General features: G+C 37.9%; 1 protein-coding gene across 5 annotated transcripts in view; it reads left to right on the top strand.

The window, feature by feature from the left end:
- LOC132911267 (5-hydroxytryptamine receptor-like) overlaps positions 1 to 12,018 on the top strand; it is a 159,494-nt gene that overhangs the window by 61,835 nt on the left and 85,641 nt on the right. For 3 of the 5 annotated variants that reach the window (XM_060967800.1, XM_060967798.1, XM_060967801.1), the window contains one exon: positions 3,220 to 3,320. The exons of the other annotated variants lie outside the window; for them this stretch is intronic. The gene's annotated coding sequence lies outside the window, so the exon portion shown is untranslated. The remainder of the gene's footprint in view (positions 1 to 3,219; positions 3,321 to 12,018) is intronic. 5 annotated transcript variants of the gene reach the window in all.

Raw genomic sequence — 12,018 nt, 5'->3', positions numbered from 1 at the left:
ACCAGGAACAAGATTTTCTCTTTACCTTTGGCGAATGGAGAACGAGGATGCCGTTTCGAGGCTCTTGGTGCTTCGTAGAGTTTACTTAGCCACAAAGCCATACAATTTTTCCTATTCGAAATAGTTCAATGTACTTTTGTGTTTCAAAGTTATAGGTACTTTTTGTTTCAATAATTCGCAATAATTCAATAATTCCTTTCAATAATTCCTTAGCTGCATAGAAGGTGTTCGAAATGGTTAGCCTCTGTTTCTGCTATTCGACGTAGATCTGAAAGAATGATCGCGAGCAAGTGGACATTTCGAGCACTTTTCATGAAGAAACAAGTGATTCTGACTTGATGCGATGAAACAAAGCCAAATGGTACACCCGTTTGTATGAACTTTCTCACTGTCCTTGTGTTCCCTGTCCACTCATTAAGTGTCGTGTTATGAAACACCCTGTATACATGGAGAACGACACATCGATATTCTTTTTTTATTTCATAGCACGTGTTTCCTTCCTGAGCACTCGCTGAAACGTTATTTACCTGTTTGCTTATTAATTAAATATTTTAAGAAAATTGTGCAAATTCTTGCATTATACATTAATAGAACGAACATCAAGATTGCCCTTCTATTAATATCGCATGGTCTCGCGTTGTACTTATCGAACGTTGTAATCACACGATCTTTAATACATACATTCTTAGCTATACACGCCATTTTACTTCCTGTTCCGCTATTTTAAAACTAGCGAATATCGAGCTACCCGCGTGAAAATTCGCGCAAAGAAGAAGAATTCGACGCGGCGACTGCATCTTTTGCCTCGTTTAGTTTTGAGGAAGAGTGGAACAGTAGGTCGTGTCGTCGAAGGGATGACTTTCAAGTGGAAAGTTGGCACGTCGCGAGTTCGGGCATCTCGAGTTGCCGAGGTGAAGCACGAAGTTGAACACGAAGCTCCGATGAAAGGGTTGGCTAACGTGGCCTGCCAAGTAAGCAGCGTTTTTCATGCTCTTCGGTCGACGCCACGGAACGCGGCGCCTAGTTACCAACGAAATTGATCGGCTATTTCAAGCTGAATTTCTGAAAGGCGCACTTCAGATTTTGTTAGCGAACACTCTTACGTCGTCCGCAAGTATGTCGAAGCGTTTAGCAGCGATCGACCTTTGCAAAAGTAGTTTCATTTATTCCATTCTATGGTAGATAACTTTATTTTTGTTTTTGTTTTTGTTTTTTTTTGTAATCTGCTTGGAAAAAAAGAAATCGAAGGTTTCCTTTTATAAGATTAGATTTTAAAAGTAGCTTAATTCATTTGGCGTAAGATGACTCCAGTCTTATTTTATGATATACAGAGAAGCATTTTAAGGTTCTCGTTGTAGATGTATTTTTAGGATTTAAACTTTTGAGCTTGTTAAAGAAGCATCTTATGCTATCTTGAAGAATAATTTAGCAACGAATAAGAGTTGGGAATAATTAATTGCATGTATCTAATCTAATTTATTTTAACGTTTCTAGTTTTCCTGATGGCATATAAAGAAAAGTTCAGAGATTTTCTTTATGAAAATAAACTTTGAATCTCTTAGTAAATCCTCTTACGTCATGTCGAAGCGTTTAACAGCGATTCGAATTTGCAAAAGATGGTTCGACTTATTTGCTGTAAAATGTCTCTATTTTTCCGGTGATGTATAGACAAGCATTTAGAAAATATTTCCTTCGCGAAAGATTCCGAATAGTATTCGTGTATTTTCACTCTATTCTTATTACATCATCTTGAATTGAAATTCTCCGAAATACGGAGATGGAGTTGCACGAAAATATCCTGCTGTGAATAGCAACAAGACTTTTTAGTTTCTTTAATCGATCGCGTAAGAACGATGGGTTTGGCTGGCTTGTTGATCGAGTCGTTGATACTACGAAACATTCCAGCGTGATCGAACAGCAACACACAGAATATGCATACGGCAACCACGCAAACATCTTGACTATCTGTTTGCATTCTGATCATATTAGTTTCCTGTTTTCTTGCATATTTGCATAGCCCCAATATCCTCTTGCCGCGTCCTAATATCTATATTGTAGGATAATTTCTCCTGGGAGTATCAACGTTTCGAAACGTGAACGAATAATACGTTTCGACGAGTTCCTTCGATAAAATTCATCCCTCTAAACTTATTATTACCCATAGAAAATAAATTCTCGGGAAAATTGGAAATGAGCGCCTTTGATTACCATATATCGTGTAAAATATTAGATTTTATATCCACTGGGCAATTTCGATTTGCAAAAGTGTCACAATGCAAATCTCTATCCGACAGTTTTTCGTTCGATTAACTTTTAGTCTGTTCGAACCTTCTTGCAGGATTTTATTACCAGAAAGATTTCTCGCGGCAATTTAAACGGCGCACGTATGCTCATGCACCATGCAAATCGTGCGCGGTGGCCTTAAAAACACCACACTGCGCCTTTCGAGCATGCACACTTCATTACTCTATCGATTTGAATCGATGGCTAGCGGCGCGGTACAGTCGGCAACTAGTTATCGGATAAATCGCAGATAAAAGTCTCGTATTCGTCTGTAATAATTCAATTACTCGCTCTACTCGATCGTGTACGAATCCGCGATAACAGTTGGCTCGGTCTTTTTCGGCGTAACTTTTCGGCGTAACCGTAATTTGGTGGCATCAGCTCGAATAGATGAATCGAGAGACCTATTTTGCCACATGTTTGTCGTTACTGTACCGTCGACGGCGTGTAACAAACCGGCGGAGCATCGCAAAAAATATGGATTAAAAAAGCCACAGGCTGTGAAACGCTGGTCCACGAGCGCGTATTTTTGTTCACGCTATTTAGGTCTCGCGGTTCGTGTACCATCGCGAGGAGTTACATCGAATGTAAAATCACTGGCTGAAACACGGACCATCCAGCATGGTTTCGTTGTTTTTCATTTTAAACTTTGTTGACGGTAATTCGACGCCATTTGTTTGGAAGAATTCGTCCACGAATTTGTGAAAATTTTTAACGAAACTCTTTACTCCGTGAAACCTGGAAAAAAATAAATTGTGTTTCCCTTGTATTATTTTACCTATTAGTAAGGTGAAGAATATAGCAATATCGAATATGGTTATGATAAATTCTATGTTTTAAACGAAGATCGCCGAGAAGAATCATGATAAATCCTGTCAGTTTATTTGCTTTTTGGACCCAAAATACGTTTTTGTAGATGTCGTAATCGCTTTACAGATGTTGGAACACTGGGAAGTTGAATCTCTCGGAAAAGTTTGCGGATCTGGATCTGATTATCTCGTATTAAAATAACAGCTTCCGAGTAGCGCCAAAGACCAGTAAGTTTTCTTTCCCGTGATCATCAACTTTTATCATACTTAATGCAATTGTTAATATTTTCTGCAAAAGGCTCAAAATAAAGAATTCTTGAGTCCAATACCAGAAATATGGGAAATCTTGAAGATGGAGAATTCCAATTGTCAATTCTTGGTAATTTTATTGCGCTGTCGGAGTTTTAAATAAGAAGAACAATTTTCTTCAGTTTCATTGCATCGGTTTCGATTGTACTCCCAATAGAGGAAGGAGCAATCTTTGTGTTCTGAAAGCGAACAGAAAACAATATGAGATCTCAGTGATTTAGTCGCAATAACCGAGGAAAAGCACAATGGAATAGAAAACGAGATCGAGCCTTCTCTCTATTCTTTCGTTGTCAGATTTACATCGGCCGTGGTGCAAAAATCGTTTTGGTAACGTGACAAGTGAAACGTAATCAAAAGCAGGAGCAGAGGTACGCGGCCTTTTCATCGCTGTTGCATTTTACAAGAATCCTATAACGTCGTATTCGCGTCAGTTATTCAGCTAGACGCGGCGGAACGCGGAAAATGACTCGAATGAACGTTCCTCGTTGAATATTTCGACTTGCTGCTGGCCGCATAAACATACTTGTGGTATGAATGTGAAGGAAAGGGTGCGTTTATTACAAAAACCATCGACAAGGTTTATTTAAAAAAATTAAATTTTAAGGAATAAACGTGGAAGTGGCCCCACTTTCCAGTAATTTAAACGAACCTATAAAATCCAGCTGAAATCTAAGTACCTCTTCGAATTTGCTATTTAAATTCACACAAGTGATATTTTTAACAAACTTTTACATTTTCAAATGTAACGTCTGTACTAACCTGTTCTAGTAAATGCAGTGTAAATATCGCTGCAAATCCTTCGATTCTTAAGTTGATACTTTTCTAGAATTTAACTCGATACCCATTAGTCGAAGATTTAACCCATTCACGCGTTCACATCCGTGACATATGAGTTTGCAGGAACATCCAATTTGTGTAAGCCCATGACAATCACGTCAGATAGTTTGTTCAGTTTGATAAAAGAAGACGATACTTGCTCTAAATTGTAAACCAACATCTTTTCTTCAATTTTAATGTAACCAGTATTCATAAGTCGATTCTTTATCGTCTTAGTGTCTTCTTTTAATAGTTTAGAATTTCATTTTATTTTACGTATTGTATCTTTGCCTCCTTCTGCTATCTTTAGTAAGTTATCATTGTTATTAACATATGTCTACTATGTTCCATTCTTTCACTTTCTCTTCTGTATTTCGCTAAATGTACTTCATACGCTATTAAAAACGAAGAAGAGATAGTAAATCATAGCCGTTAGGAGATTAATATGTCGATAGATTCTGCCGCTACATTTTACTCGAAACCGTCAAGAAGTATCGATGATCATTGTCCATGCATGACCTGAAAATTGTACGTCCCAGCCGGTTATCTAATCCCGAATCCAGCGGACCAAGTAGTACGAGTCAATAATCCCAGCGACCAGGAATATCGAGCAAGCAGTCACGCGCGCCGTCATCTGCCGTTGAAATTTCGTTTTCCGAAAGCAATCAGCTTAAGCAGCGTTCACATTGAGCGATCCAACTACAAAACAGCCCTTTAACGTTGAAAGGAGAGTCGCAGAGAACCTCGGTAAATAAAGGAAGTTCCAGGGCTCTGGTATGTTCCGAGGAAGCTGATTACATAGGATCTCACCGTGAAAGATAATTCCCGAGCCGAGCGAACTCTAATCAAGTTGGGACGGCTATGAGAGCACGAAGAAGCTAATCCAAGGGCCGTGTCTGGTTGCAAAAGCCCGCGGACAAACGCGGCCGAACAATAATCCTTGTCAGCGTGCGGAGACGAAGCTGTGCGCGCTTAAGTAGCCCATTAAAGGTTAAGTTCTCAACGTGAAACCCGCAAACGTTTATTGTGCACGAAGCCGTCCACACTTGCGTCGTCGTCGTTGTCGTCGTCGACGACGACGACACACGTTAAGTCAATAACAGCTGCCCACTTATCTATTACAGATGTCACAGGCCGACTTTGGACTTCTGGCCCAATTGCACATTTGGGTCAAGTTAATCGGAAGTAGTAGCCTGGAGCGATTCTAAACCGACCAGCGATATTCACCGCGACGATAAATTAATTAAAGCGTACTATGCACTAATACTGTTTCGGCTGTGAACGACCACTGGTGTTAAACGTGATAAGTAGGCTTTATTCTCAGGAAGATTTTACGATGATCGTTGTACGATGCAAGGTGCACAGGCGAGTAACTTCTTGGTACTGTAGGTGCGAACGATATAGAAAACGATCGTAAAGTCTGCGAGAAACTAAAGTTTACAGCGATGAAACGTGTAATTTAAAATATCTTGCATTTTTGGAGTGATAAAAACCGTAAAGTCCTCTCAGGGTTCAGATTCTCAAGGATGATAAATCTGCTACATTCTTTCTGACATTTTGGACCCATTCGTTTTTAATACCGTCAAAAAGTTGCTTAAAATCGAGTAGAGTACATCAAAGAATTATTACGCTTTAAAATTATACCGAAGCTTTTCTTAAAACGTTAAAAAATTTGTTTCTTTCATAAACTGTCAAAATATCAGAGAGGATCGTGAGATATTTATCGACGTCTGTACTATATTATATTACTCGATATTTCTACGAGTAGAACATATCTGTTTGTCTGGCTGCACTATATCAGGAGCTGTCCGCTTTTGCAATTTTGATTTAAGACTGCACTATATCGTTGCTATACGATTTCGTCGTTATTGACCTTCATTCATATTCATAATTCAATCAAACAATCCAATAGGAAGGGATCTCATTTAGGTATAGCATGAATTTTTCATGAATCGATGCAATTCCAAATTCCATGCGTGTTACGAAATGTTTCCAACGCCTTCGGGCGATTTTATTTCTAAAATAGTTGAATCTCTCTTTCTCTCTGACTGTCTATTTCGACGATTATGACGATAAGAAATATGGCAAATATATAACACCATGGGGTATTGAAACGAATCAACGATATTAATTCCCTCGCTATTTTAGACGAATTACTATCGTCCATCGGATTCGGTGGTGTATTCCGTGTAAATCAATCGATCCTCATCACCGATGAGTATATTTTTCGAGGAGATTGCAAATATGAATTTCATCTCGATCGAGTGTTCGTTGATTTTGCACGAGTAGGAACCAAATGAACATTCGCAAAACTAGTTAAAGGTTATCTCAATTACTGAAAATACAGTAGCCCATAAAAATAATCGATCGCTCGTAGGAAGTTTCTATGAAACATTTTAAAATTTCATCAGCACTGTAATCATGGTTATACTGATAAAATTTGAAACAAATCTGAAAATGTACATGGAAGCTACAAGATTACAAAAGTATTTAAAGAGTCAATTATATTCATTATATTAATGAGACCATTATTCAGTGGAATTATTATTAATATTTATATGTTTAAAATAATTATTGTATATCACTATAGTCTTTATGAAATTTCGTAACAATTTATATAACGTATATAATATACAGGGTGTCTCGGTTAAAGGAAGTCACATAAATGTCTTCTTTGATTTTAATAACAGGAAAGATGTCAAAATTGTCAACATGGAACAACAAACGTCAAAAATGAAAAATGGGACGTAAAAATTTTCTATGGAACAGTGTCCAAATACTTTTGCCAGACACTGTATGATGAAGGGTCTATAGAATCGCGATCTCTCTGTTTCGAACGGTTTTGCTTCCAAAAATTCCAGCTTGATTAAAAACAATATTTGTAACAGTCAATAAAATTGCCATTACCTCGAACTTCATCATGTAAATTTCGTGTAATTAAACAGTCGCAAGGGCATGAATGCAACTTTGAACGAGCGACGAGCGCCAACTCGTTTCATTTAAAGCGCTGGTCAACCAATTCTACCGCCGGTAATTAAGTTTCTCGATCGATCGTTTTATCTTGTTCCTACCTCGTTTCAAAACGTTAATCTCGCCAAGTGGAAGAACACAAAATGTATACTGTTCAGCAAAGATACTTGACGAATTAGTTTTAATGAATTTTCTCTATGACAAACAAAAGCGACAAGTGAATGAAGGAGCATGAGAGGAGACAGAAAAGTGGCTCGAAGTTTGAGAATTCGTTTCGAGGAATGTTAGTGTTTCGTGTCTGAATGGGTTCGAGAAACGAAATTTAGAAGCTTGTACGCGGAAAATTCAAGAGCTCAGAGTTTGAGTTCGAAAGCGGGCAAGTACAGTTGGCGACCGACTCATCCAGTTAGAGCTCTTAATTATTGCCGAGAGCTTTGTTTCGAAATTGTTTCCCGAAGGACAATCTACGCTTAACATACGCCTGTACTTTGAGATTTTCATTGCCCAGCATCGAATTTCGATATTTTCCATAACATCACGCGTTAAAGTCTTAATCGCGACGCAGGTTCTTTTTTATTTTCAAAACTTTCTTGTCTGTACCATTATCTCCTGTTACTTAATTTAAAATTCATAAGTACTTTCCTTTTCCTTAAATGTCTCGAGATCGATCGGTTTCCACTTCTCGTCTGCCTTCGATTCTGCTCCTATGAAAGGCACACTTTCGCCACTACTATATTCTTTTCTATTTTTCTAAAAATGTTGTTGAAACTTAAAGAACTCACGCAGAGTTGAGATAAATGGTGCATTTTTATCCCTTTTAATGGTTGAAGGTTAGGCAAGGCCTTGCGTTTGCTCTTTCCTTTCCATCCCTTTAGAAGAGATCTAGGAATTTACCCTGTAGCTAAGCAGTGAACTGTTTTATGCTTTTTATGACTCAAGGTCGAACTTTCTACCTCTCGTTTTCCCACTTTTTTACCGTTGTAGATGAAGGGTATTTTCCACTTTCACCCTCGTTTATTCCGCTATAGTAATGCCCATTATCTGCTTCGTACGTTGCTAAGCAGGAATTATGTGCGTTGCCAAGCAGGCATTTATGTGCGGGGAAAAAGTTACGATCGTATGCTCAGTCTCGCGTTTTAATTTATTCAAAGTGCATGATGATCCTTCCGCTTGGAGATCTCGAAGGAGCTTCTAATTGGATATCGTAGCAAGAGTAACACCAGCTACATTGTTTATGTGAAATTCCCTTGAAATATTTCATCCACGCTCTTATTTTCAATTCTCACATATACATACACACAGCATACACACATATTTTTAAGCATTTATAGGAAATTTGAAAGGGCAAAATTGGGCGATATACACATAATACGAAAAAGTATACAGAATATCCCAAGTACAGTACCGTTTGTAATAATTGCCATGTAAAACAATTTTTTAACGACGTTCTATCTTTTTCATTGTATTCTTAAAAATATGAATTTGCATAAAAATCCGCAGTTTAACGATCACTGTATGTATGCAAATGTGAGAGTTGAAAATAAGAGCGCTGACAGCCTCTCTCTTGGGACTTTTAGCGACATGATCACTATGTAGAGGTAATAGTAACATACATCGTATTTCACAAAGTACATGGTACATAGGAAACAACAGTTTTCCTATGGTCAAGTTAGAAAGATGTATAGGATTCGATGCATCACTGTCTGTTTCGAGTGCATTGATTAGATCGTTCTTCGTATTCGAGCGTATTCGTGAACGTATTCACGTTGTATTGCCGTGCGTTTATTCTCTCGATACCGTTTAATTGTCCCATCTGGAGACTAGATGTGTCGTCAGTAAAGTTTTACTCTGATCCCTGTAACGTCTGACGGCTTGACGCCCTTTGTTCTTGATGGCCTTTCACTGCTAGCGTGCTCTTTGTCTCAGAGTTCTAGAAAGGATTTTCTCTTTCCTAAATTACCTCTTGAAACATTAACGAATCGATTACAACTCGAACCTGTCGCTTTATTAAACAAAAATAGCAAATTCTTTGTATTTTTAATTTATTACAAACTAGTGACGTGCGTATCGCGTGAAAGAATCTCTGTTATACCTGTTGGCAGAATGAGGATGTTTATGGAAATTCATATTCATTTTTTATATACTAATTACTTTTATTTATTTATTTTACTATGAATGCAGCGAAATAAATAAATAAATAAATGAAACCTAAGCAGAGATCTGTTCCAATATATATATGTGAACTCCCTAGAGTTCACGTGTGATAGGGACTATCTCTGTTTACGGACAGCACGACTTTCTTTGTTTCACGGACAGAGCGACTTCCTTTCGTTTTACGGACAACCAATTTGAGAGACACTCATTTCCCAAACGGACGGACTGAGAGCAACATCAGAGATAGACAAGATCACAGAATAATTATTTAAAATATTGAAGATTGACGGAGAAAGATCGGTAGTTCAGAACGTTGAAAATCGATTCTCGATTTTCAAGTAGACATTGCACAGAACTGTTATAGATTGGTATTAATTGTTGTTTACTCCTGTATTTCATTTAAATATTTTCACAATAAACTCGATTTTCAGATTTCAGAATCGGTCACCTGAATTACCCCGAAATTTACGACATTATATATATATATATATATATATTATTGTTGAGATATGTATAATTTTCTGTGCTTAAAGGTTAAATGCGTATTAGAGATACTTGTATGGGAGTATCAGTGTGTGTGGATATATATGTGTGCAAGCGTCAGAGGGCGTCCAGGCCTTAGTTAGGACAAAAGACGATTGGCAGTGGTTTAGAAGCATCTGGAAGAGTCGGTTAACAGTCGAGTGTAGAAGAAAGTGCTGAGACACGTGCAAGTGTGTATCGATGAATATATGAGAAATCGTCCATGAAATAAATATATTATTATTTTAATATTAATCCTCAGTGTATATTCAGTGTTCCTATAACATTATTTCGGCTCCAAAGATCCACAATTCTCAACAATTATATTATATATATACATATATAGATACACATGTTTGTATATTTCAAAGAAATGAGATAGTTAAAAAAAAAAATCATCAAGAGGTCAGAAAATAGTGTCAAAAAAGAGTTTTGAATGGGTCAAGTAAAAGGTTACACGTCATAACGGACAACATTGTGTGTGTACGTATAAGAGGACTGTCCAACTCAGTTTGCACGAACGTGGATATTAGGAATTCCCGAATCGTAATAGAACAAGGAAAATCCGACGTCCACCAGCCGCAGTTTATAATGCTGTCGTATTACAACCGATTTCCGATATACCGACACGCTTGGGACTAAAACTTTCCAATGCCGGATTCCGAACACTCTTGGATCCTTGTTGCTCGAATATCAAGAGCCTTGTTCACGTCTCTCGATGGAATTGAAACTAGATTCGACACACGCTGGGATATGCCAGCTGAGCCGAAACTCGCGGCCGAATTAAACTGCGGAGTTGCTCGCTAGGCGAGTAGAAATTTCCGGTGAAAACTCGTATTTGGAATTTCGACAGAGCTAAAATTCCTATCCGATCATTCCTCTATTATCGTATGTCGTTGTCCAGTTACCTTAACAGCTCTCGAAAACGACGAGACAGGCTGCTTGTTAAATTCGTTGGACGGATAGAAGACAGGCGGGAGAGAATTTCACGAAAAGGAGACAATTCTTCTGGTCCATTTATGATTATCAGCAATCATAGTGCGATCGACAGGCTGGTGTTCTATACGAACAAAACAAGAATGAGAACAGTTTGAGAATGTTGAAGTTTAACGCGAATTATAAGTCCAAAGAACATTTTGATACATAGTCAGAGAAAATTGATATTTTGATTTATTCGATTTATGGAAAAAAGAGTCTTGATTAATTCCGTTGATTCAAGACGATACTCGAGCCATCCCAAATCATCAGAAATAATAGAGACTTTTTCAAAGAACGATATAAAGGTGGTACGAAATGGTGTAGATACTGATCTCATAATTTGCTAGTAGCTCGAAAATGTAGAGTAAGAGTTTCTTATACGATTTTCTTTTCACGTAGAATTATTTCCTTGCATATCGGTACCATGATTACTGTGACTCCATATAGTAGTCGTAGTGGAAAGTTAGTAACGCGAATCTTCATTTACTCGACCGAATTGATATTGACAACGGGTCGATAGCAGAGCAATTTCTTGCGTTGCCAAGAAAACCACGAATAGAACAGAGAGCGGGTTACAGTGGGTGTTCCGTATCAGATGGAAAACAACGGGGCTCGCACGGTTCTCTCTTGCAGTTGCAGAACGACGGGGCCGTTCATTGATATTCAACAGCGAATTTACGAGGACGATAAACGTTAGTGGTCCACCCAGACTTCTTCGACCATCGTGTTTCCTACGTTGCTGCTACTGTTATCAAACGTTCGCGGCTGTTTAAATAAATATCAAATTAAGCTTTACTGTTGGCCCGACGAGTTACACCGTGTTATCTATCCCTGCCTATCGAAAGCGTAAATCAGTAGTTTTACATTGAGTTTACGCGAGCATTCGTACCGCTACTTTATACCCGTCTCGTCCGTTGTTTTGACACCGGAAATTATGCAAACTGTTCGCTTCCTTGACGTATTTTTAAAACTATTAAAACCCGTAGGACGCTCGAATGCGTGTAATTTTTGGTTGTTGAATCGGGAAGCAAATGCAGAAATGTTACCTTTTTGATTTAAGTTATTCGATTTTAAGTTGTTCAGTGTTAGCGTAGTTACTTAATTTGTTAGTTTTAACTCAGTTGATTTGGTTAGTTCGTTGAAGCTTGTATAAACGATTGTAATAAAGATTAATAAA

This window comes from Bombus pascuorum, chromosome 10 (genome assembly GCF_905332965.1).
Source record: "Bombus pascuorum chromosome 10, iyBomPasc1.1, whole genome shotgun sequence".
In the NCBI taxonomy this organism is placed as follows: Eukaryota; Metazoa; Arthropoda; class Insecta; order Hymenoptera; family Apidae; genus Bombus; species Bombus pascuorum.
The sequence above is the reverse complement of the archived record's forward strand: the minus strand, read 5'-3'. Positions and strand labels throughout refer to the sequence as shown.